Genomic DNA, 24,763 nt, shown 5'->3' with positions numbered 1-24,763 from the left:
AAAATCCACTTATCTTGCACTCGCTGCATCGGCAGCTCGCCCTGCCCCCGCCCCACCACCCTCTGCTGTTACCTGTGCCGGACGCACCTGGCTGTTAGGTGTAGACCCAGGGTGTTCCAGAGCAGGGGACACCGTATGCCTAATACATTACCCATGTTTGACCTCTTTGTGGCATGGCTTGTGAATCAGCTGAGAAGCAACCCAAGGAAAACTCCAAGGTGATTGTGAGGTACTATCTGAGATAGGTATGTGGGACCACTGTTCCAGTAAGCTTTGCAACCCTACTGCTTTGTTTAGAAATCTAAGCTATTAACAGCAAAGAATTGCTGTGAATGGACCCCTGATCTCCAATAAACTCTCTTTTCTATTTCGTTGTCCGACACAACTTGCCAGATGCCTTTAAAATGTGACCTTTTTATGGTACAATGATGCGTTGCAATTACAGTGGGAATTCGTTTTTCCTGTTCCTTTCACCCCCCCCCCCCCACACACACACGTTCTCATGAATGTTTGTCTCACATTGCAAAAGCGCCTTGTTTCCTGAAGTTCCCTAGACTTCAAATGTACTTGGAACTTTCAGAAGGTATCTTACACTTGAGAAAACGCTTCAATGCCATTCAAAATGAATGTTACTTTCTGGGTCAAGTACCAGGAGTATCATTCTTAAGATGCAAATCCTAATGTTCTGGGCCATGCATGATACAGCTGTATTTCATCGAGAATAAAAGTGTCTGATGCGTTTGGTTTAGTGTTGATAAATATTTTGTATTTGACAAATACGAACACATTTTTCCATGTGAGAGCCTTTCTTTTGTTCTATTTCCAGCAAAACAGAGCAGTAGCTGTTATTTATTTGTTTCCTAATGTGGCCATTAGTCATCAGGGTCTCATATTTAAAATTGTTTTTTTCAATTCTCAAGGGTAAGTTCTTGCAGGTGACCCTGATTTTTACTTGCCTCCTCAGATATGAGTCTCGACCCTTATACAACCTATAGCTATAAAGTAGCTGCGTGGAATAGCTTTGGAAAAGGTTTTAGCAACATCACCCGAGTTACAACAAAACAAGATGTGCCTCAAGGCGTGAGTCCACCAACTTGGATCAAAGTGGAAAATCGCAACGACCTTCTGAGACTGAATTGGAAGGAACCTGCTCGCCCGAATGGTATGCCAGGCTAAGCTCATAATTTATCATGAAGATATGTGTATCGGCCTCTCTCTCTCTCTCTCTCTCTCTCTCTCTATGTACCTCTCTCTCTCTCTCTCTATGTATCTCTCTCTCTCTCTATGTATCTATCTCTCTCTCTCTCTCTGTATATATTTATATATATATATATATATATATATATATATATACATATTCACTGAAAAAAACCATAGGTTTCACACCAGTTATAGTTAGCTGGAAATTTTACTCGCATAAAACCATTGAAATTCCCACGTTATAGTTAGTTGGACTCACTATAACTTGCGCGCCTGCAATGCACTGCTGATGACGTCACATATTACATCACTCATGACATGGTCAGTGACATCACTCATGAAATCACTGATGACACCATCCAGTGAATGTGTGTCTTTCTAAAAAATAAATATGTTTTATATATGTATATGTAAAAGTTGATGGAAGAATAAATGTTTAAATAAGTGTTTACATGGATGTTTTTTAAAACAAAATTGATTGGTTAAGTGGCTTATTAAGTGTATATTAGTGAATACATATATTAGTGAGTAATGTTTAAATATTTAAATATATGTATTAGTGTTTCACTTTGTGTATAAGTGGCTGCATGGGTTGGTGAGTAGCTACATGTGTATGTATATGGGTTATTAGATGTTTTTCTTATTATCAGTATGAGTGTTTGTATGGTTTGGTGGGGGTATTACTTAGCACATAGATGCATGAATGACTGACTCTCTCTTTGTATGTGTTTTGAAGACAGCATATGTGCAAGACTGTATGGGTGGATGAGTGTGTATGTGTGTGTGTTAGTGAGTGAATGACTGTCTCACTAGAGTCTTTATCAGTAACTACATATGTTTTAATCTAGTATATGTGAATATTGATGTATATAAGTAAGTATATGTGAGAGTGAGGGATTGTAAGAGTTCCTGTTTAAATTAGTATGTGTTTCTATAAGTGATTGTTTAAGAGAGTAAGTATGTGTAAGTTTCCTTAGAAGTAAAGTGGTAGTGTGTGTATAGCTGTATATGCAAATAAATGGGTGTTCAATAGTTTATTAGCATGTGTGAGTATGTGTGAGAGTATCTTTTGGATGACTTTCGGTGTGTAACAGGATGTATAGGTGTATCACTACATATGATGAGTGAGTATATGTATGAGTGACTATATACAACTGTTGATGAATACGTGGATGTGTATATAGATGGTGGAATTACTGAATTGGTTTTTGTAACTGGTATGGGTATCTCCATTTTTTTGTAAATTTTAGTTTCTATTTTTGAATATGTGTTTCAAGGGTTACATTACACTGAAAGGAGGTCTGTCACTCTGTCACAAGGATGGTGTCATCAGTGATGTCATGAGTGATGTCACTGACCATGTCATGAGTGATGTAATATGTGACATCATCAGCAGTGGATTGCAGGCGCGCAGGTTATAGTGAGTCCCACTAACTATAACGTGGGAATTTCAATGGTTTTATGCGAGTAAAATTTCCAGCTAACTATAACTGGTGTGAAACCTATGGTTTTTTCAGTGAATTTATTAGGTTTTTTAAATGCTAATTCCTAACTATAACTGGTGTGAAACCTATGGTTTTTTCAGTGAATTTCAAAGGTTGTTTAATAGCAAATCTCTATAGGTATGAAATGTAATATTTTTTATAATGAATTTTATATTGTATAATTATGTAATACTATTTTTTTTATGTTTTTTTTTTTTTGCCCCGGAGCGCTCCCGGGGCGCGTACCGATGCGCTCACCGGTGAGCGCAGTGTCACGGCGCGCCCCGGGGCGCGTACCGGTGAGCGTCCCGTTAGCGCTATTGCCGCGAATGAAAACAACATTGTGACGTTTCGCGTAGCCGCGTGATGCGTCTTATGACGCACGGCGTAAACGCACCCGGAAGCGCTCGGACGTATACGATCGCGCAACGTCCAGACGCGTTTACGCTACGCGTCCCCGGGCACGCCCCGGGGCGCGTAGCGTAAGCGCGTCGGGTCATGTGACCTGAAAATAACACTTATCATTGGTTCAGATCAGTTTTGGTTTCCAAATGATGAAGGCCCGAGTCATGTGACCTGAAAGTAACACTTTTCATTGGTTCAGGACAGTTTTGTTTTCCAAATGATGAAAGCCCCCACCTATTTTCCTCATTCTCACTTTGTACTTTGAGTGAGGAAGACCTGTTGAAAGACCTCTCTGTGCCTATTTGTCTGAAAAATGGCTACAGTAGCAGCAGCTGCAGGAGCATCTGCACCACCACCACCACCACCAAAAGGACCACCACAACACCACAGTGGTGGAGACCAAGAAGAGGAGGAGGAGGAGGAGGACGAGGGGAGGTTCCTACCAGAAGATACTACCCCATATAGGCCAAAGGAGCACTTTATCTGGCAGTTTTTTTCCATCCCAAAGGACAAGAAGAAAGTTAATACGCCAAAGGCGACTTGTTTAATCTGTGGTTTTCAACTTTCAAGGGGGAACCCTAACTAAAAATACTCTTTTGGCAACAACACCATGATTCGGCACATGCAACGCCGGCACCCTAATAACTATGCTAGGGCAGAGGTCAGGGAACTGGCCAGAAACCCTGCCCAATCTTCTGCCAGCACCTCCCAAAGTAATCAACCCACCCCATCGGGTCCAGAAGCGAGGGAGATGAGCCCAACTATTCAAACCAAGTTTTCCAATTTTAAAATCGTTTGCATATTTTGTGGAGGGACAATATGCTATGGTGAGCAAAGCATTACACTTATCACCCGTGCTTGGGATCACCACAAGTGCCCGAAGAAACATTAATTTTTTCCTGTTTTTTTTTTTTTGCTCCAGTTGAGCCATTTACAATTCCCTGTTTTTTGTTTCTCCCCATAAAAAATACAAAAAAAATATAAAACTGTTCAGAAAAGCCAAAAAAGTAAAACAAATTCAAAAAACAATAAAAAAAATATAAAACAGCAAAAAGAATAAAAAAACAGTTCTTTTTAGAACTACCTCTAATTTATAAAAAAAATGCTACATTTTTTGGAAACTCTGTCATTCTTTTTTCTCTAGGGTACGCGTATCGGTACGCTTCCCGGTGCGCGTACCGGGGCGCCCCCCCCCAAAAAAATAAAATAAAGGAGTGAGCATGAGGGAAGGACACAGAGAGAGTGATGTTAAGAGAAAGAGAGCTAGAGGGAGCAACACAGAGGGACTGTGTATTAGATAGTAAGACAGAGAGAAGGTGTAATAGGGTGTAAGTGAGAAAAGGAAAATGAATAAGGGAGCGAAAGAAGGGAAGAGAGAGGAAGAAGACTAAAACAGAGGAACTGGGAGAATGTGAGTGGGTGTTGAAAGTAAAAGGAAGGACAGTAAAGGATGGGGAATGAGGGGTAGTGACGGAACCGGAGTAAATGAACAACGGTGAGGGAGGGTGAGAAAAGAGCAGTCAGTGTAAGTAAAGAGGGGTGAAAGAGGGTGGATAAAAGTGAATAAGGGTAAGACATGGGGTGTGACAGAGAGAAAGGACAGAGAGAGTAAAGGAAGGAGTAACTGAAAGGGTCTGAGTGAAGCAGCAAAGAAAGGTAAGTAAGTGAGTGTGGGTGAGTTGTAGGGAGTGAGCATGACAAAAGAGTAGTGACAGACTAAGGGGACAGATACAGTGACGGTAAAAGAGACAGAGTGAGGGAACGGAAGTGAGGAACTGTGAGGACAGACGGACTGAGAAAAGGAGTGAGAGGAGTGAAGTAAATGAGTAAGGGAATGAGTGAGGGAAGGGAACAGAGGGTAAGGGAAATAAAGCAGGGGGACGGAAAGAAATTGAATGTGGTAGGAGAGTAAGGGAAAGAAGAGTAAACATGGAGGATAAGAATAGTGAGGGAAGCAGAGTAAGGAAACAGGAGTGAGGTAGGGTAAGAGAATAGTAGTGAGGTTAAAGCAAAGAGTGATGACAAACTACATTTTTTAGTCATACTTACCATATAATTAATGTAAATTTAATTACATGTTTTTACTACAGTTTGTATCTGTGAAAGAGAGAAGAAAAAATAAGTTATAATTAGTCAAATATACATTTTAAAATGGAAGGTAAGTTGTTAATTTGTAAGGGGCACTTTAAGTTAATTTGTAAAAACTTTTTCTGATAGTTATTTACTGTCCCTCTGTTATAGTTATAGATTGAGATAGGCTTCTCTGTTATAGTTATAGATTGAGTTAGGCTTCTCTGGTATAATTATGAAATTACTTAGGCTTCTTCACATACACTTTTTTGATATTTCTACTTCCTGCCTGATACCATACACTGCCCAAAGATAACTTCACTGTTAAAAACTCAGAAGTACCTGTCTAAACTTAAACTCAACACTGCCCTAACTCTACTGATATATTTATTTTTAATGCAATTTACAGCAAGAAAATGGAAGGAGAACCAAATATTTCTTTCAAAATTGTTCTGGAGAACAATCCTGAGGAAGACTTTGACTTTATGGATCAGTCTCTGGACGAAGAGTTAGTTAATTGTGTGGAAGAAATGGAATCATTGACTCAAAATTAGGACATTCCTGAATATATAAAATTTGGAAGTTCTTTTAAATTTTGAAAAATCACAGCAATACATTTTTATTTAATAATTAAAAATTGTCCCAGACATTATTCTTTTTTATATGTAATTCATGAAATAGTACCAAAATGAATATAATATAAAATGAGACTTATAGTATACTGTGCAACTTTTTTGTGTTACATAGTAATTTTGCTCATAGTTACTTCCTTTCTCCCACTAGATTATCTCCAATGTGTATTTGACATCTCTTTTTCATCTCCTGCCTCCATGTAGTTTCTGCTTTCCTGACAGACTATGGTATGGATACCATATACCACAATAACTTCTGTAACAACATGCAAATTATCTACAGAGGAGACGGTGTACATTGAATTTAAGACTCTGTATTGGTGCCTACATGCTGGTACTTAAATCACCCACACAACACAACAACTCTATGCAAAGCCCTTTTATGGCCCCCACATCAAACCTAGGAGGTATGGGGGGGGTCTACCCTGCCCCTTTATGGTCATTTCCCCCTTTGTTTTTGCCACCTCTTGTGTCTCGATCCTACCAAGACACAAGATGGCGGCTGCTCCGGACTGTTTGGAATGTTGACAGACACCCGAGAGCCAATCAGCTTTCCGCACGCGAACTCGCGTAACGCGCCGGGTGCGCTCCCCGGTGCGCGTACCGGGGCGCGCTTATAGATATATATATTTTTTTTAACCTAAATTACTCAAAATCCTCTGGAGCACATATCTTGAGACATAGCAAAGGCACATAGGGCTACCAGTCCCTACAATTTTGCCAAGTTTTGTAGGAATCCATTCAGCCGTTCGGGCTAAAAGTGAGTCCAACCGCCCTATGGAAATTAACATGGGGAAAACACCTTTTGGGACCCCCCTTTTATCTCGGCCCCCGCTTGACGAATCCCCCCCAAACTTTCAGGGAAGGAGCAGAGCAGAGCGGGCCATCTAATTTGAGAAATTCGCGAAAATTCATCCACCGGCGTCAAAGTTATTCCCAATAGAATGTTGCGGATTTCCTATGGAAACTAGGTCCTAACTATAACTACCTACTGACGACCGCCAGTAGGTAATATATATATATGTATATATATATATATATATATATATATATATATATAGCACAGGTATCATACAACCAGACCTCTATGCTTACACACACAGCACACCTACACATATAAACAGAAGAAACATACGTAGCCACAGATGAAGATAAGCATGCACCAAACACACAGACATACAGGCCCCCAAATGCACAGAGCACCTGATTTACGGTTATCCACACACACAGGCCAAGAGACTTGTTTTTATATTGTGGTGATGCTTGTTAAGTGCTTGTATGCTTCTCTAAAGCCACCCACAAGGAGCTAGAAATGGCAGAAGAATGGAAAGGATCGATAGAAAATAAGAAGGAGCTTTTGCAAGGAATGATCTTTCCCAAAATGAACCATATTCGATGGCCGAACTTAGATGTCTTGGGTGCAAGAAGAAAATTAGCTGCAGGAGAGAATTAGAGAGCAAGATAGAAGTGTGGTATAAATCAAGAGGGGTGCAATTAGTGTGAAGAACCAGGTCCAAAATAGAGTGAGGAATTGTTAACTGTTAGAGAGATGCTAGGGTAAATTATGCAGTGCCTAGTATGCATGTAACCAAGCATGCTGGGACACATACAGTCCCCACATGGCACAGGTGACGGCAGAGATGGGAGGAGGGCTACGGTATATAGACACAGATATAACACATGTATATGTAAAGCATGTGCTCACCCGTTGGGGCACCTGGGTGTTGAGCAGCAGTTGTTTATTCTCAGTAGTAATCAATTTATAGACCTTAGAAGAATGAAAGGCTGAGTCGACCTGCAATGATTCAAACGTGTGGCCATCAAACAATCAATCAGGGGTTTATAAAGTGCGCTATTCACCAGTGAGGGCATCAAGGCGGTGGGGGGTGTGCGGCCATGAGTTCAAACACAGTTTTCTAGAATATTAGTCCATTGAGACCTGCCTGAATCTGCAGGAATAAGGATGAATGCATATATTGATAAAGTGTTGATGTTCAATTAATCTTGATGACTTTTCCTGAAAATCTCAAATGTGATGTAGAAGAAAGATTTGTATCAATGTATAATCTATCTCTGATCTTTCCTAAAACGAATCATTTATGCTGTGTGATGGAATAGTGCCCACTCTGTCATTGCCTTCTTCGGAATGATCATCTGTCAGTTAACATACCTGTTCTCTGTGTGTCCTTTCCCTCTTTGAAAATAATCCCCCCATGTAGCACTCCTATCTGTGCTTTTATCTCCATAATACTACCATATTACACGATTAGGGCTACCCGATCTCTCATTGTTTAGGAAACACTGTCTACCCAGTCCTTGACATTCTCTTTACAAATTAATGTTATCAAATGTATTGGGTAATTGAGGAAAAGGAGAAACATAACTCCCAATATGCCCTAATTTATTAAATGAAAGTTCTGGACTATAACTTGGGTGCCTATCAAACATGTAGCAAGCTAGCTCAAAAGTGTCTTATTTTGGTACCGTTTTTCAACATATGTCATGCCATTATACAAGATGAAAAAAAGAAAATAAACAAACCTTAATTTCAGTTAAAATATGATGTTCAATCAGGATATATTTTCATGTTTTGGCTCACCACTGCTCCCATGCAATACATTATCATAATGTGAACAGGGATGTAAAACCCACATCATTGCTTTAAATTGTGATTTATTCCCACCAGACATAAATTGATAAAATACAATTGTAAATGTAAATGTATGTATACTTGTAAAGCGCACTATCACCTTTGAGGCATCCTGGCGCTGTATACCGCTGTGTAACCCTTCCTGGCTTTCGCTGTGAGATGCTCCCTCCTGGGCACCCCCAAGGTGAGGCCAGGCATCCTAGCGCTTTCGGGACCGTTGTGGAGATTAAGCAAGCTATTGCCCAGAGTTGCAGAGTGGGACCCATGATTAGAGTAGGCACCTAGGCGAGAATTATTGAGTTTGTGGACATTGAGCCCAAGACCCTGCCGCGTCGGGAATTGAACCCTGGTCCCAGGCCAGACCTCTGCCTCAGGGTCTGCCGCTCTAATCGGTGAGCCACACTTCACTTTATGATCGCTACAAACTGCTTCCTGTGCAAATAGCATGTATTTTCTATCAGCATCAGTGGTATGAGAAGGCAAACTCAATTCTTGAATCATGATGCTTGCAAACCTCACTCTCTCCGATCATCAGTAGCTGTGCAACTCAACATACACCCTGTGCCTAATTTGTAAAAACGTAAGAGTCAGGGCCCAAGAGATTTCACAGGAGCCCCCTGCAGCTGGCTGCACTCACAGCTCCTGCCACTGCTGCGAATGTCAGCATTATCTAGTAATGATCACAGTAAAATAAGTGTGTCATTTGGAACTAATCCAGGTCACCTCAAACTGTAGAAATGGCCTGGAAGTGCTATATTTATCATTTAAAAAAATATATATGATATAGTTTTAAAATTCACTGATGTGCTCTATAAAAACGTAGACATACCCCAACATCTTTTGGTGGACTCTCATAATTAGATACCAATGGTTATAAGTAAGTGCCATTGCCGAGCTCCTGGAAAGACTGGCACAAATTAAGCACTGCCCCCTGGTACCCTTTTGCAAGTAATATGCAATATTCTGTGATAAATCATGCGATCACCGTTAAATTAAACCTAAAAAGTCATATTTTGAATATTTTATTCTGCACTTCATGCTGGAGTTGTTTAGTCTTTGCTTATCTGTGTCATATTGCACAGTATGCGGACATATTGCTTTGCTCAATTTCTTTTTGTGGTGGTCAGCTGACAATTGCTGCAGCTAAATTCAGAGCTTCAATACAGAAAAGCCAAATTAATCACTCTGTTCAGTATATACAGGTTAAGTTTAGCTCAAATAGAATCGAACGGGTTGAAACATATTCTAGGCATTGCAATGCAGATCCAGTTAGAGATAATAAAAGAAAGGAACAGTGTGCAAGGAACGGATGGGAAGACAGATGGCACTGTATGTGAGTTAAGGGGACAAGGGAGAGAGGAAAAGATACAGACGAGAGAATGGAAGGCAGTGAGGAGGTGATGAAGAGTGAGGAGATGTGTGTGGGATATTTAGGAAAGAGGATGAGATGATGATAAAGAGGTTTGACAGCAACAAAAGAACAGTGGTAAGGTAGGGAAGGACAGCGACCATTGGGAAAATATAAAGATCAATTAAGAAAGAGACTTAATGGACGAATGACTGAGTGATGATGACGGAAAAATAAATTGGCAACAGTGAAGCTGTTGGTGTAAAAAAGATGGAAAGATAAACGAAAGCAGAAGTGAGTACGGCCATAATGGAGATGTGACAAGGACAGAGGTACAAAGAGACAATGATATCTTTGAAAATTGAAGTAAGAAAGGATAAAGATATGGGTGGAAAGAGTGAGGACCAGTCAGTGAGGCAGTGTTGACGTGGAGAATTGAGGTGTCCGTGCTAGTGATGGACGCAGAGAACTAGAGATGGAACTATATATATATAAACAGGCCCGGTTCTAGAGGGTGGGCCGGGTGGGCCAGGCCCACCCAAAGATGAGCCTGGCCCACCCAAACACGAACCTTGGCCCTCGCAGTGAATCTGCCACAGATGTACAACAGTAAAAAAAATCAGATAACTGGTGATTTATGATCCTTCCGGAAAGCAGGCATTTGTCTATTGGTAGTTGTTAAATGCAGATAAAATGTATTTTATGTGGATAGCTCAGTGGGTTACTGCCTTTGTCACAGTGATCCTTGTGTTACTTGCAGTTCAGAAGTTACAATCCTAAGATCGGACAGTGACCCCTGAACTGTCATCAAAGAGCTGCATACAAACTTCGCTTTTTTGTGTTGTTATATACTTGGAACTTCCCCAGTCTTTCATTAATATAATTTGCTAAAAGGAATTTGTTGGGGCAGATATACATTTTTATCAGTAAAGCCAACCCGCAACCACTGGAGTACTCTTTAAATCCTGTGTTTGTGCTTTTCCAGACCAAACACTCTTAAAATATATTGCCCACTAGTACAGATGACGTGATTCCTACACATTGTAATCCTCATTAATTAATGTGACATTCCTTGTTATCTTATTTATTGTCTCTGTATAATGTGTGCTTGATGTAAAGTACTGTGACACCCTACACTGATATGAGTAGCACTATACAACAAATGAAATGCATATGAGAGAGGGACTACAGAGCGAAGAGGAGCACTGGTGGAGGGTGTCAATGAGGGAATCCGAGGAGGAGCTCATTTGGGGAGGTGCTACGGAGAGATGAGGGGCACTGTTGGAGGGTGGCAGTGAGGGAATCCGAGGAGGTTATGAGGGGGAGCTACAGAGGGATGAGGGTGGTAATGAGGGAATCTGAGGAGAAGGTAATTGGGGAGGGGCTACTGAGTGGTGAGGGGCACTGGTGGAGGATGGCAGTGAGGGAGTCTGAGGAGGGGGGAGCCACAGAGAGATGAGGGGCACCGGTGGAGGGTAGTATAGAGGGAATCCGAGGAGGAGGACAATAGGGGGAGGGGTTATGGAGCGATAAGGGGTATTATTGGAGGGTGGCAAAGGGGATCCGAGGGAGAGGTCAATAGGGGTAGGGGCTAAAAAGAAATGAGGGGAACTGGTGGAGGGTGGCAGTGAGGGAATCGGAGGAGGAGGTCAATTGGGGGGAGGGGCTACGTAGAGATAAGGGCATTGTTGGAGGGTGGCAAAGAGGGGATCCGGGGAGGAGGTCATGGGGTGGGGGGAGCTACTGAGAGATGAGGGGCACTAGTGGAGGGTGGCAGTGAGGTAATACGAGGAGGAGGTCATGGGGTGGGGGGGTCTATGAAGAGATGAGAGAGACAGGTGGAGGGTGGTAGTGAGGGAGTCTGAGGAGGAGGTCATGAAGGGGTGAGGCTACGGAGAGATGAAGGGCACTGTTGGAGGGTGGTAGTAAAGGTATCTACGGAGAAAGAGGTCATTGGTGGGGTGCCAAAAAAGACTTTTGCACCAGCACTAAAGCGGCCCTGTCATGGCCTTTCAGTTTTTGGTTATTTATTTAACAGTCGGGTCATTAGGGCAACGGTGGAACATACTTTAAAAGAACATGCTAATTATATTTACTGCTATATTCAATGTTTCAAGTTTAAAGGTGATTTTACGAATGTTTTTTTCCGGAAACAATGAGAGTGGAACTGGATGGTGGCTGGTATGGGGCTGGGCCCCAAGGTCAGCTATGAGATGAGGTGCACTGGAGAGGGGTGGTAGAAAAGTGGATAATCAAGCCTGTAAGGATGTGTGCTGCAGAGTCACGTGGAGGTAGTAATGAAGAGGGATTCTCCCTGAAGGGTCGCACAGAGGGAGCCCCAATAGTGTCACTTGCCCGATACTCCCACCTCAGAAACCTCCTCTTCCCATCAAAGGGATATTACATGGAAAAAAACACTTTTTGAGAGTGATAATATTTAGAAAGAGATTTGGAAAAGAGTGCATTTTACTGGGCCTTGTAAGACTAAGAAGAGATAAAGGAGGGCCCGGAAGCAGGTCTGGCTAGACACATAAGAGACAAATCGGGCCCGCAGTGGCCCCCCCAAATGCACCCTTGGTCCACCCAAATAAAAATTCCTGGAGCCGGGCCTGTATATAAAGCTAGGTTACACAAGCAGTGATGGGGAGGAGGAGAGACAGAGGAGTTTGGGCAAGAAATGATGGACGTTTGACGCCGTTTGTGCGTGTGTGAGACTTTGTGCGGGTGCCAGCCTCACGCAAGCTGAGGGAACCAGCTATCGGGTTTGTACAAACTCCCGTGCCTTTGGGGCATCTCTCCTGTTTGGCCAAGTGGGTTCGCCATTCCTCCAAGCTCTAGTTTAGCAAGCATTGCTTGAATGCAAGCTAGATACATGCACACCTGGAAAGAGTGCATTACATGATATGAACGTTTCTTTCGAGTTTATCCAGCTGAGTCAGTGCTAAAGTGATGTTCTGCAGTGTTTATGCTAAAGCTGGCAGGGACACGGCATTTCATTCAACAGATTCATGTAGGATGTCCATCTAACATACCGAAATGCACATTTGACCAAAAATGACGTTTTCATCTAAGAAGGTAGGTATCTCATTAAAGTAGTGATCAGTATGGATATGTAAATTGTATACAGTTGTGACCAGTGCTCCTGCGTTTGCCTTAACAGTTTATTAAAAGAAAGGGGGCGTAACGTGGCTTTTTCCCTTGTCATTACAGGCGCTATAATTCACTACATTGTTCTCCGAGATGGTGTCGAGCGCTTTAGAGGGACTGAATTAAACTTCACGGATACAGGTGGCATTAAACCATACCACGAATATTCCTATCAGCTTAAAGTGTGCACTGTTGTGGGATGCAAGGAGAGCGCCAAGGTACAGTATTAGCCTATTTAATAAGCTGGTTATTATACACATGGCTGTGCTGCTTGAAACCTCCCCAGATTGGTTTGCATTGTTCTACATCATTAGTGCAGCAGATACAGTGGCACCAGGCTCCAGGGGCTGGTGGCCGCAGTGCACCCTGATCAAGGCTGAATTTTACTACCCCCTGGGGGCCGATTACCCTGCTAACCTTAGGGCACGACACCCTTGATACCCCTGTTGCCTCCGCCATTTCTTTAGTCTATTTTTTTAAAGAAAAACTTCATTCTTCAAGAACTTCCAGATATTTGCAAAGACAAAAAGTAGTAGGCCATAACTTCCGCTAAAAGTAGATTACTAGAGAATATGGGCCATATGTATCAAGCCAAATTGACTTCGCAAACGCCGAAATTCGCAGAATTTCGGCGTTTGCGAATGCAATTTGGACTAATGGTATGTATCAATGAAATCTGCTTGAAAAATAAGCAATCTCAAACTATGCGATTCCTTATCTTGCGATTGCATTTAAGGAATCGCAAATTTTGCGATTCCTTAAATGCAATGTAAGAAGCCCAAAAAAAAATAGCAAATTGGCCTTAAGGAATCGCAAATTACCAGTTGCGAATTCCTTTCAAAATGCATATTTTTTCATTTTTCAAAGTGCCATGTGACATTTTTCAAAGTGCCACATGTGCACCCATGCAGATTTCAAGGGTGCAACAGGGTGTCCCCCTGCACCCTTGAAAATATTCTCAATTTGCGATTAGCAAATTGCGAATCGCACATTTCCTATTCATTCCTATGGGCCTCCTGGCCCATAGAAATGAATGGGAAATTATTCCTTAATCGCAATTAAGGAATATTATGAAATCGCTAAAAAGAAACCAATTTCTACATACATACCATTTTGGAGTTCTAAATAGCGATTCCTTAAAAATCGCTATTTAGGAATCGCAAAACGGAATGTTGATACATATGGCCCTAATTCTCTAATTAAACACTATTACTGTGAGAATTCGATTGCAACAGTGTTTCCAGTGAGAAATCCGTCTCACAAAAATACTTTTTTAATGGCAGAAAACATCTCTTTGCAGGTTGATTTATTGAAACTCAACAAACAATGCAAAGTACTAAGAGTATCATCTAGGAAGGTGAAGTTTGATCATAGTTTAGTCACTCAGCACAAACACCTTCCCAGCGTCCACATTTCATTAATAGATATCAGATATAACATTACAGACCTATCAAAAGTAAATTTATTTTAGCATTCATTGCAGCCTTAGCTTTGATGAAAGGAGTGGCTTGTCCTGGAAAGCTGTAGCCCCTAACGCTATCAAACCTTTCAACTTTTCTTTAAACTGCCTTGACTTTTGAAGTGTTTTCCTGACATCCCACGTTTTGATGGTCTCTGCCTCAGAACAGTTCTGTCATTAATTCCAACAAAAACACTGCAAACTTAAAGCAAGCCCCAAAACCGTGTATTGCACATTTTAAATTGATTATTGATGGTTTTGTCTGCCAATATTAGTGCACAACTATCAGTTTAGTTTCATAAAGTAAGGTCTAAGTGTAAGTGATAACCTTCGCCTACAGCTCCACGTTCACCATATTGCTGCAAGGGAGGTGAGGCGATCACAGTGTGCACACTGGGTGCTTGGTGGGACCCTTCAAATCATGCATGTGTAAATCCAGATTTTGCAAAATGTTTGTTGGTGCTTAAGATGTATGAAATCAGGCAGTTAAAATGCAAAGGCGCTGGTTACCCACACGGAAGAGAATTATCAAGAGTCCTGGAGCAAGACAGCTGAACGTCCAAGTTTTTCCAGCATCGTCGGTATCACTGCGACCAAGTCTCCACTGGGAGCCCAGAGTGAAACCTTCTTGAGCCTTGGACTGTGGATGAACGTCCAAGGTCAGGCTCCATCGTGGTGCACAAACAAAGCACTTAGCGCTCTGACTGCGCTACGCAAAGCCAACGATATAAACTAGATGCATAAACAACCCTCATGTCATCAGTATGTATTGCAAGGGCTATCTTTAATATGTCTCTTTATGATTGTTTTTAGGTGGTGGCCGCGACGGTCCAGGGAGTACCAGAGAACGTGCACCCTCCCTTGGTCACAGTCGTGAACGCCACAGCGCTGCATCTTAGATGGAGGGTGCCAGGGAAACCAAATGGCATCATCCGAGAGTACAGCATCAATGAGACCGGAAAGGGCCTTATCTACAGGGACACTGCTGGTGGGATGCAGCACACCGTGACAGGTATGCATGGCTAACTCCTGTGCCTGAGATTATTGGGCATTCTGTATGCCACTAATTGCCTGGCAGACATCTCTTCTCATGCCACCGACAGCATAACATATCCAAATGATAGGTGCTGACATGACTGAGTGTCATTTTTTAAGGTAATGGTATAATACTAATAATAAGAAAATGTGCTAGCTTGCACTTTTATTCAGGACTTTCTTTCTTAGTGCATTCGAAAAATATGTTTCTCATTGACAACAAAAAAGGCTTTGTTAGCATTTTTTTTGTTCTATGTTTACTCACATTATTCATATCTGTTTGCTAAAATGTTTGTTCTCCTTATTTGATCAATCTCTATTAGAAATTCTTCTGTGGTGAAAATAGACATAGACAAATGTTTATCAAGCCAGACCACAGAGGGAATACGAACACCCTTTCCTAGTTAACTTTCTGCAAGGATCCTGTTTAGACAGAAGGTGCCACTCACCCAGTTCCCGTATTACAATGCAAGAAAGCAGCAAGCACTTCTGCAAGCTAAATAAATAACAATGAAAGGTTGGGTGGACCTTACAAAAGGGGGCTAAGAAACATTCAGCCACGTATAAAAGCTGTATTTTAGCCATGATCAAAACATTGCATGTGCATATAAACCGTGGTACATGTTCACAATGTTTTTCTCTTTTATTTTGCAAAGCTGGCACCCTACACTTAGGTGATTTATTTAAAAGTTTCCATGAGGACTCCTGATGCATCATTATTTTGTTATGCTAGGCAGTAGACGGAAGATCCACATTAGAAAACATAATTTATCTTTTTAGGCCTTGCTGTAGCTGACTGTTGGCAAAATACTTTCTGTATTCAAAATAAACTTAGAGTGGGCTTTGTGTCTTACCCTGGCTCATGAGTCAATAGCTTTCTATTCTATCTCAGTTCCATACTATTATATTCATGGCTTTTCTCCCTAGTCCTGTGTTTGTCTGTCCAAGGTTCAATTCTGTTTCACCATGCTTTAATTTGAGGAGTCGTTTCCTTCTACTGCTAATGTCAGAACCTTTCACGCTAGACTAATTTGGCTCCTTTTGTGATTCTGCCTACTTCTGCACCCCTTTCATTCCTCCTTAATTATTAGTGCCTAGAGTCTGATCACCTCCCGCCAAAGCCTTGTTCTGTCAACACTGCCTTTTGCGGTATTGGTGGGAAGCCATCTTTAAATTCCAGGCAGACTTACTCTATGTTTTCATGCGCATCAGCCATCTTGGAATGCTTTTTTTTTTGTTTTTCGAAAAGTAATTTAAAGATGGTCTCTGCACATATGCGGAGATCGTTGTGTAATGGTTTATCTTAAAATAAAAGAAAAACCATTCCAAAATGGTCACTACGCCTCTACTAGTGCATTGGTATATCCATCCATTGACATGAACTCACTCATATGGCTCGCAAATGTTTAGAGCTATGATGCTTTGAGATACAAAGTAACCCAAAAATGGTGTAAAGTTAACTATCTATGCTTTCCCCCACATTGAAATGGGACATACCAAGAATGTGTTTTCTTGTGCAACAGATAGTTAAATTAATCATCTTGTGTGTGCCAATTTGTGTGCCTACTTCTGTCTGCTAACACAACAGCATCACAGGAAGCTATGGATTTACTCAGTATCAGACAATTTGTTGAAGATGTGAAGCTGGAATCTAAACACAAGCCTCTTGGTTCTAAACCTGCACCTTAGCTATGAGTAACATTCTTACATATAGGAGTAAGGTAGTAAAAGAGGAGGTGACAGCCCAAGAGGGAGTGTTACAATAGCATTTAAGGCCTCTTCCCTCATTCAACTTTAAAACCTTGCATGTATTTTTCAAACAAGTCAATCCCAGAGTTGTATAATCCCCTGCCCCTTCCTCTTCCCTGCAAAGTCCCACCCTCCCACTCCCCTACACTGCCTCCACAAAGTAGCTGGCCTCTGATTTGGTACTGGAACAGAATGTGAACATTTATGAGCTTTGACAGGTTTGGAACTCTCTGAGAGCCATGTTTACTTTCTGCTCTTCCTTTTCCCTAGCCTTAACCTTCATTAATGTACCTGGATAAATAACAGATTTTCTGGGTGTTAGATCTGGGGGTCTCTAGTTGGCAATGGTGTTCACCTTTGTCCAAATAGTGACCCTTACTTCTAAGTCAGGATAAGGGGATTACACTCCTTAATAACCCCTGCTCACCCCCTTGGTAGCTTGGCACAAGCAGACAGGCTTATCTTAGAGGCAGTGTGTTAAGCATTTGTGAATATACACAGTAATACAGTGATAACACTACAGATGGACACAACACAGGTTTTATATCAAATCAAATCAAATCAAAAGTAACTTTATTCGATTGAATTTACAATCATAAAAGTACAGGTGTAAATCATACAGTACATATACAATTATTTACAACATTTTGTTTTTCATGTAAAAATTGGTTGCTATGTGCAGTAATACGTCAGTTTAAGCATAAAATCAGTTTGCTTTATATTGATACCCAAAATGGCAGCAGTATAAAAATAGATATTTACTGTGCGGGGGCCGCAAGTTGGGAGCGGATTTTTATACAAGTTTTTAAATAATAAGCGACTGTTTTTGCAACAAAAGGGGAGTCCAGGCATTGTAATGCCAGAAGGGCAGGTCTACATCTTCTCAGTCTTAATAATCTAAGCAGAGGGACCAACCAACGTTTGCGAGGAATTTCATAAAAGGTGCAAAAAAAAGTTACATGTAATGTAGACTGAGGAGTGCAATCGTCACAGGGACATTTGATCAATTCACGTGACCAGTCAGAGGGCACAGGAAATGAAACAAGACGATAAAAGGAATTAAATCTAAATCGGGTTAAAACATATCTATCATAATTAGACAAATAAAAAGACAGATAAGGTTGCAGGCCATATGAGGATTGAATCATCGTTAGATGGATAGTCGACTGTTTGCCGATTTCAGAGCACAGACGTAAATCACTCAGATGCGAGACACATAAGTTCTTTAAAGACTTTCTTGATATGGTAGTGAGTGACATAGGGTTTGTAAAAAACTCTAGGCAGTTCAAGTCATTCAGAAATTTAAAAACGTAGAATAGCCAAGGGATCTTTTTCCAATGGGTCAGAGTCAGACAGTCTGTTATTAGTGACCGGGTTAGGAGACATTGCTCCTTGGTCCATATACGGTGCCAAAGGAGAATCGGTTGGTACCTTATGATGTCAGATAGGTAGTCCCAACCGAGCTCTATATGGCTACCGTAATTGGAGGCACTTCTGGGGAGAGCTAATACGTACTTCAAAAAATCATTTTCAACTACTTGGAGCTCATGGACAGGGGCGTAGCCCCATACACCTGCTCCGTAAGTAGCCACACTCATGCACTTGGCTTGATAAATTTGCAATATTACTGCAGGAGCGGGCTTGCCCAGCTTCCTTGAGAATGAGGTCAGTGCTGATGTTGTGCGCTGGAGATGCAATTTCCTGCTAGATATAGCAGGTTTCCATGACATTTGGTGGTCAATGAGGATTCCTAAATACGGATAGTTCCTAGCGCTATCTAACCTGGTGTTCTCAATGTAGATAGGTTTACATTTCTGGGCTTTCTTGCCAATATACATGACAAAAGTCTTGGATTTGTTGACTTTAAGACCAAGAGAGAGCATGTATTGGCAATACTTGTCAAGTTGCAACTGGAGCTGATTAGGTGTCCTTGCTAAGATTACCGAGTCATCGGCATAAAGCAATGCTGGAATCGGGCGGCCTTTTATGCAGGGGAGGTCCTTATTCCCTATCAGCATCGCTTGCTCCAAACCATTAGTATAGATGTTAAATAAGAATGGAGCAAGGACGCACCCCTGTCTAACTCCTTTTGTAATTCCAAATGAATCCGTTAGCTCTCCGTTGATGCCATACCTCACACAGGCTTTGGCGTCCGAGTAAAGCTCTCGGAGAAACTTCAGGATTGGGGGGTCTACTCCCAGTTTATTTAAGATCTCCCATAACTTGGAGTGGATTACGCAGTCGAATGCGGAACTTAGGTCCACATAGACCAGGTAAAGATTGCCACCTTTAGCCCCGGCATATTTCCCCATAAGTAAGGTGAGATTAAGGGCCTGTTCCACCGTGCCCAAACCCTCTTGGAACCCAAACTGGAGGTCTGTAATGATCTTATTCTCCTTTGCCCAATCCTGGAGGCGTTCCAGGAGGAGTCTCCCAGCGACCTTACCCAGCGAGTCCAAGAGGGAGATTGGTCGGTAGCAAGCTGGATTGTCTCGGTCTCCCTTTTTAAAAATAGGGAGAAGCACAGAGGTAGACCAAGAATCGATTAAACCGACCTGAGAGACTGCGAACATGACTTGGGTGACTATTGGGGACCATAATTCAAGGTTATTCATAAAGATGTCTAGTGGAACCCCGTCAGGACCGGGGGCTTTCCCAGTCTTGGAAGACGTTAGTGCTGTGTTCACGTCTCCAAGGTCAAAGTGAATGTCAATTGGGTAGATGTTATCACTGTTAGTACGGGCCTCCCCAGGTGTAATATCATCGGTAAATGGAGTTGGATCCCCAAATATCTGAGAGAAATGGGTTACACAGGTTTTATAAAAATAAGTATTCTTTATATAGACTTAAACACAAGACCACAAACGACAAAAATCCACAATACTACACTTAAGATTACTTAAAAGATGATAAAAGTCTCTTAGTTCAAGTTGATGGTAGATGCGACAAAGTTCTCAACAAAGTATCTGGATGCGTAACGCAAAGTAGACAAAAAGACTCGCAGAAGGGGAGATGCGTTGGTTCCGTGACCCGGGGGAACGGTTGCGTCCTTCCTCAATGCTTGCGCAGAGTAGGGGACTCGTCGTGAGCCTTAACGGTGCGGAGGTAATGCGTAGTTGCGGTGCGCAAGATGGCGCCTTGATGCGATGACGATGCTATGATCCAGTTGCGATGCAAGAAGATGGCGCCCTTGATGCAGCGATGCGATGACGATGCAATGACGCCCTTGCAGCCTAGCGGCAACTCTGTACTTTGGAGCCGCGACAGGCCCTGCGACACGCTTCTCCGGTGATGCGATGGCGTCTCTCTCTATGGCGTCACGCTTTTCTGGTGATGCAACAGCAGGCAGCTTCGATGAACACACGCTTCCAGGGAGATGCAACGAAGGCTTGCTTCTCTGGCATTGCGATGATTTCAGCTGCGGCGGCGACACGCTTCTTCTCGATGCGTCGCGCTTCCAGCTCCCAGCGGCACGCAAGTGACTGGAGTCAGAATTCCCAGCAAGAAAATTCAGGAGGGAGCTGGAGGTGAAGTCTTTTGGCCCTGAGACTTCAGCAGGAGGCAAGCACAGTTCAAGCCCTTGGAGAATATTCTGTAGATGAAAGTCCTTACAAAGTTCCTTCTCCTTTCCCTTGGCAATGAAGCAACCACTGCAGGCCAACCCAGCAAACAGCACACTGGCAGAGGGGCAGTCCAAACTCCTGCAGCTTCCTTGGTTCTTCTCCTTGGCAGAAAGGTTTCTTCTTCCAGAAGTGATCTAAAGTCTGTGGGACTGGGTCCTAATATTTATACCCCAAAATCCTTTGTTCTCTGAAGGCAGAGAGGCCTCTGCCTAGTTCAAACCAGTTCCTGAGCACTTTGTTGACATAACTCTCTTCTTCCTTTCACTGTGCAGGGCAGAGACATCAGCCGCCCCACAGGAGGTGAAGCCAGCACAGGGGAGGGAAGATACAGCTCTGGAGCACTCTGTTGACAGGATTCCTCTTCTCCTTTCACTGTGCAGGGCAGAGACATCAGACAAGCCACAAGGGGTGGGGCCAGCATTGTAGAGGGAAGGCCCAGCCCTATTCAGGTCCCAGGGGCACTCCACCCTCCCATCTGGATGTAAATCTCCCTATTCACCACTGGGCTGTCCCAGACTGTCTCCTGGAATTTCCCCAGCCCTGTCACACACAAACCCAGACAAGGAATACACAACTCAGCAGAGTCGGCCTTAAATGGTTAGGCAAGCAAATACCTGCTTTCTAAAAGTGGTATTTGCAAACACAGGATATTAAAATAAACTTCACTAAAATATGTATTTTATTATTCTGAGTTCAGGCATACTAAATTCGATTTTCTACCATGTTCCCTGAGTCAGTTAGGAATGTAAGAATGTAACAATCTTAACTGCCCATTCTGGCCTATGAGAACAGGTAGCCTTCAATAGTGAAAAACGAAAATGGCTGTAAGTCATTATTAGAACATGCTACACACATCAGACCATGTCCTACCTTATACTTACAATGCACCCTGCCCTTGGGCCTACCCTAGGGGTGTCTAATATGAAGCAAAGGGACGGTTTAGGGACTGGCAAGTGGGTGCAATTGGCCAAGTTGACATGGCAGTGCTAGACTGCACACAGGCCTTGCAATGGCAGGCCTGAGACATACTTTACAAGCTGCTTCTGTGGGCGGCACAACCAGTGCTGCAAGCCCACCAGCAGTATTTGATCTACAAGCCCTGGGCACACATGGTGCACTGTACTAGGGGATGACAGTAAATTAAATAACCCAATTGTGGAATAACCAATCAGTACATCAATTTAACATAGGGACCACTTGCAGTGCCCAAAGCAGAAATCCAGCAAAAACATATCAAAACAGAGGAGGCAATCCATCAAAAACGGAAGGGAGACTCACGCCAATGATGTCAGGTCTAACACTGAGGCATATGGCTGTCGTGCCTTGGAATTTGATGCTTAAATTGTACTGTAAGAGGATAAATGTGGTTGCAAAACAACATAAGATGAGTATGCCTGGGTATCAAGTGGATGCCTGCATCCCTGACTTATCATATGGCTGCGTCCTGATTCCTATTTGGGAGGAAACATTTATCTGCATTAGTAAGTATGTTTGTTGAATGAATGAAAGGTCATGTAATGGTGCTTCAAGTAATGTCATCCAATTCTGTCATCTAACTTCAAGGATTTAGTAATGGTACTGCTGCTAGCCCAAGCATTTTGGTCAAACAAACCCCCATGAAAGTGTACACTTTTTTCAATTAAATGTTTCCAAGACAATACCCAAATACTACTTTCTTTATGTAAGGACACTATTGAAGTGGGGGTTCTGTGTTCATCCCTCTGACAGTGAAATGATACGTGTAGCATAAATAAGTTATCAATGAGGAAACACAACAACCACTGAAAGCACATTCACACTCCTCCTCCATTGTTGCCTCCAAGACAAGTACTGGAGCAGATTGAGTGGGGTTTCTACGTGCCCCAACATCCCATAACATAGCTGGACCACGGCGCCACTACTACAATGGTTAAACCCAAGATGGTGAAGCCACACCCCACTGCTTCTAAAGATATTATGGGAATGCTCTTATTACAGTCAGACATAGAGGGCTTCTGAGCCAATTGGAGGTGACATTTGGGATGCACTTTACTCAATTTGAAAGGGAGCTACAAGCAACACAAGACACAATGCCCACATTACAAACAAAAATTGACAATGTCGTTTTAGAAGTCAACCTATTGTGATCGGTCCATAACAAATTAACAGAATGCATTGATGACACAGTATCAGCATTAAGAACACTTCCCCCTACAGTGAAAGAACTGCAAGCCCAGCTAAGAAGCATAACCATAGAAGTGAAAGTGCTTCAGGTGAGAGTGGAAGATGCCTAAGGCCACTCTGGATGCAATAACAATTTCTTCCAAGGGCTACACGAATAGGCCTAAGGACCCAATGTGGAACTCTTCCTTAAGCAATAGCTGTCTGAGACAGTGTTGACTGACAGATCCCCTAAGTTCTTCTCCATTGAAAGGGTACAGTGAGTTGCATGGCGGCCGCTGCAGCTGGGGATGGCGCTTGCCTGATCATTTCACGGCTGCTCAACTACAAAGACCTAATCCTGCAGCTTTTGCAAGGGACCTTGGCAGTTCAAGGGTTCAACAGTGACTGCCTGCCAAGGTCCAAAAGTGATGTAATTCGTACATGGTGGTCAAACAACAACTACCTAGATTGGGCCTGAAATATGCCCTTCTTTTCCCGGTGAAGCTGTGAGTGGAGGAGGGAGAGTCACACACTGAGCTCCAGAAACATAATAAGCAATGGTGTGGGCATATTTACGGTACAACCTTCTTGGTGTACGGAAGGGGCATACTGATTTGTATAGCACCAAGAGTGCTGCGTACACAAGGGATATACTGATTTGTATAGCAACAAGAGTGCTGCTCACAATGGTCACACATGATAGATCCAGAGGGTAGATATGTGGTGGTAGAGGATAAAAATGGTTGGAAACTACTGACATTGATAACCAAAAATGCCCCGAACACCCACCACTCTGAATTCCTGGCCAAACAGACACCAACACTCATGCAAAACCTGCAGTCTCCTTGCTTGTGTGGGGCAGAGATCCCAACTGTGTATTAGATATCAACATGGATCGGTCCACACCTCCCATGCTAAACACCAATTATCATAAAACTGCATGCCATTTCCAGCAATGGATAGAAAGTAGACAGGTACATGATATGTGGAGAGTTATGTATCCTACACACATAGTACTCATATTATTTCCCGGTTCATCTGCTCCATACACGACTACATATGTTCCTTTGTGATTCATTGCTTTGCCCAAAAGTACTGGGTATGGAATACTTAGATGCACAATCTCAGAACACTACCTGCCTAAATTAATATAACGTTGCGGCAGTGGCAGGGTCAAAATACAGATCTAGACACTATGGAGAGAGATCTTACTAGATACACCATTCGGGGGATGTATGGGCACACACATCTCACAATACATTCATGAGAATGAAGGGTCAACTGAGATTTGGGCGTCAGAATGGAAAGCATTTCATGTGGTTCTGTGGCGGCAGTGTATAAGCACTACATGGAGGGTGAATCACTCCATACAGAAGCACATAATGAACTTGAGTGATACATGTGCTTAACTGAAATAATGACACAGAGCAAGTGGAGTACTTCCACACGCTCCAACAGCAACACACAACACTGCATTGTAGAGTAGCTCAGTTAGACTATAGGGAATGCAAAGCCAGACAACATCTAGATGGGGACAGAGCAGGAAATCTATTGGCATGGCTACTGAAAAGAGGGTCGACCTGAGTCACGTTGAGGGCAGTACAAGCCTGGGCAGGCACACTGATGAATACCCAGGATGACATAAATAAAGCCTGTGCAGATTATTATGCCACACTGTAGGCAGACCATGTTCCTGTGGGCAATGAAGGGTACATGCATGTATACAGGAAATAAGGGTCTCCAGAATCAACCCACTTCAGTGCAGTGAACTGGAACAGCCTCTCAGTGTGTAGGAGATGCACATGGCATTCGGCCAGAT

The sequence above is a fragment of the Lissotriton helveticus genome, chromosome 6, assembly GCF_964261635.1.
Source record: "Lissotriton helveticus chromosome 6, aLisHel1.1, whole genome shotgun sequence".
Lineage (NCBI taxonomy): Eukaryota > Metazoa > Chordata > Amphibia > Caudata > Salamandridae > Lissotriton > Lissotriton helveticus.
The sequence above is the reverse complement of the archived record's forward strand: the minus strand, read 5'-3'. Positions refer to the sequence as shown.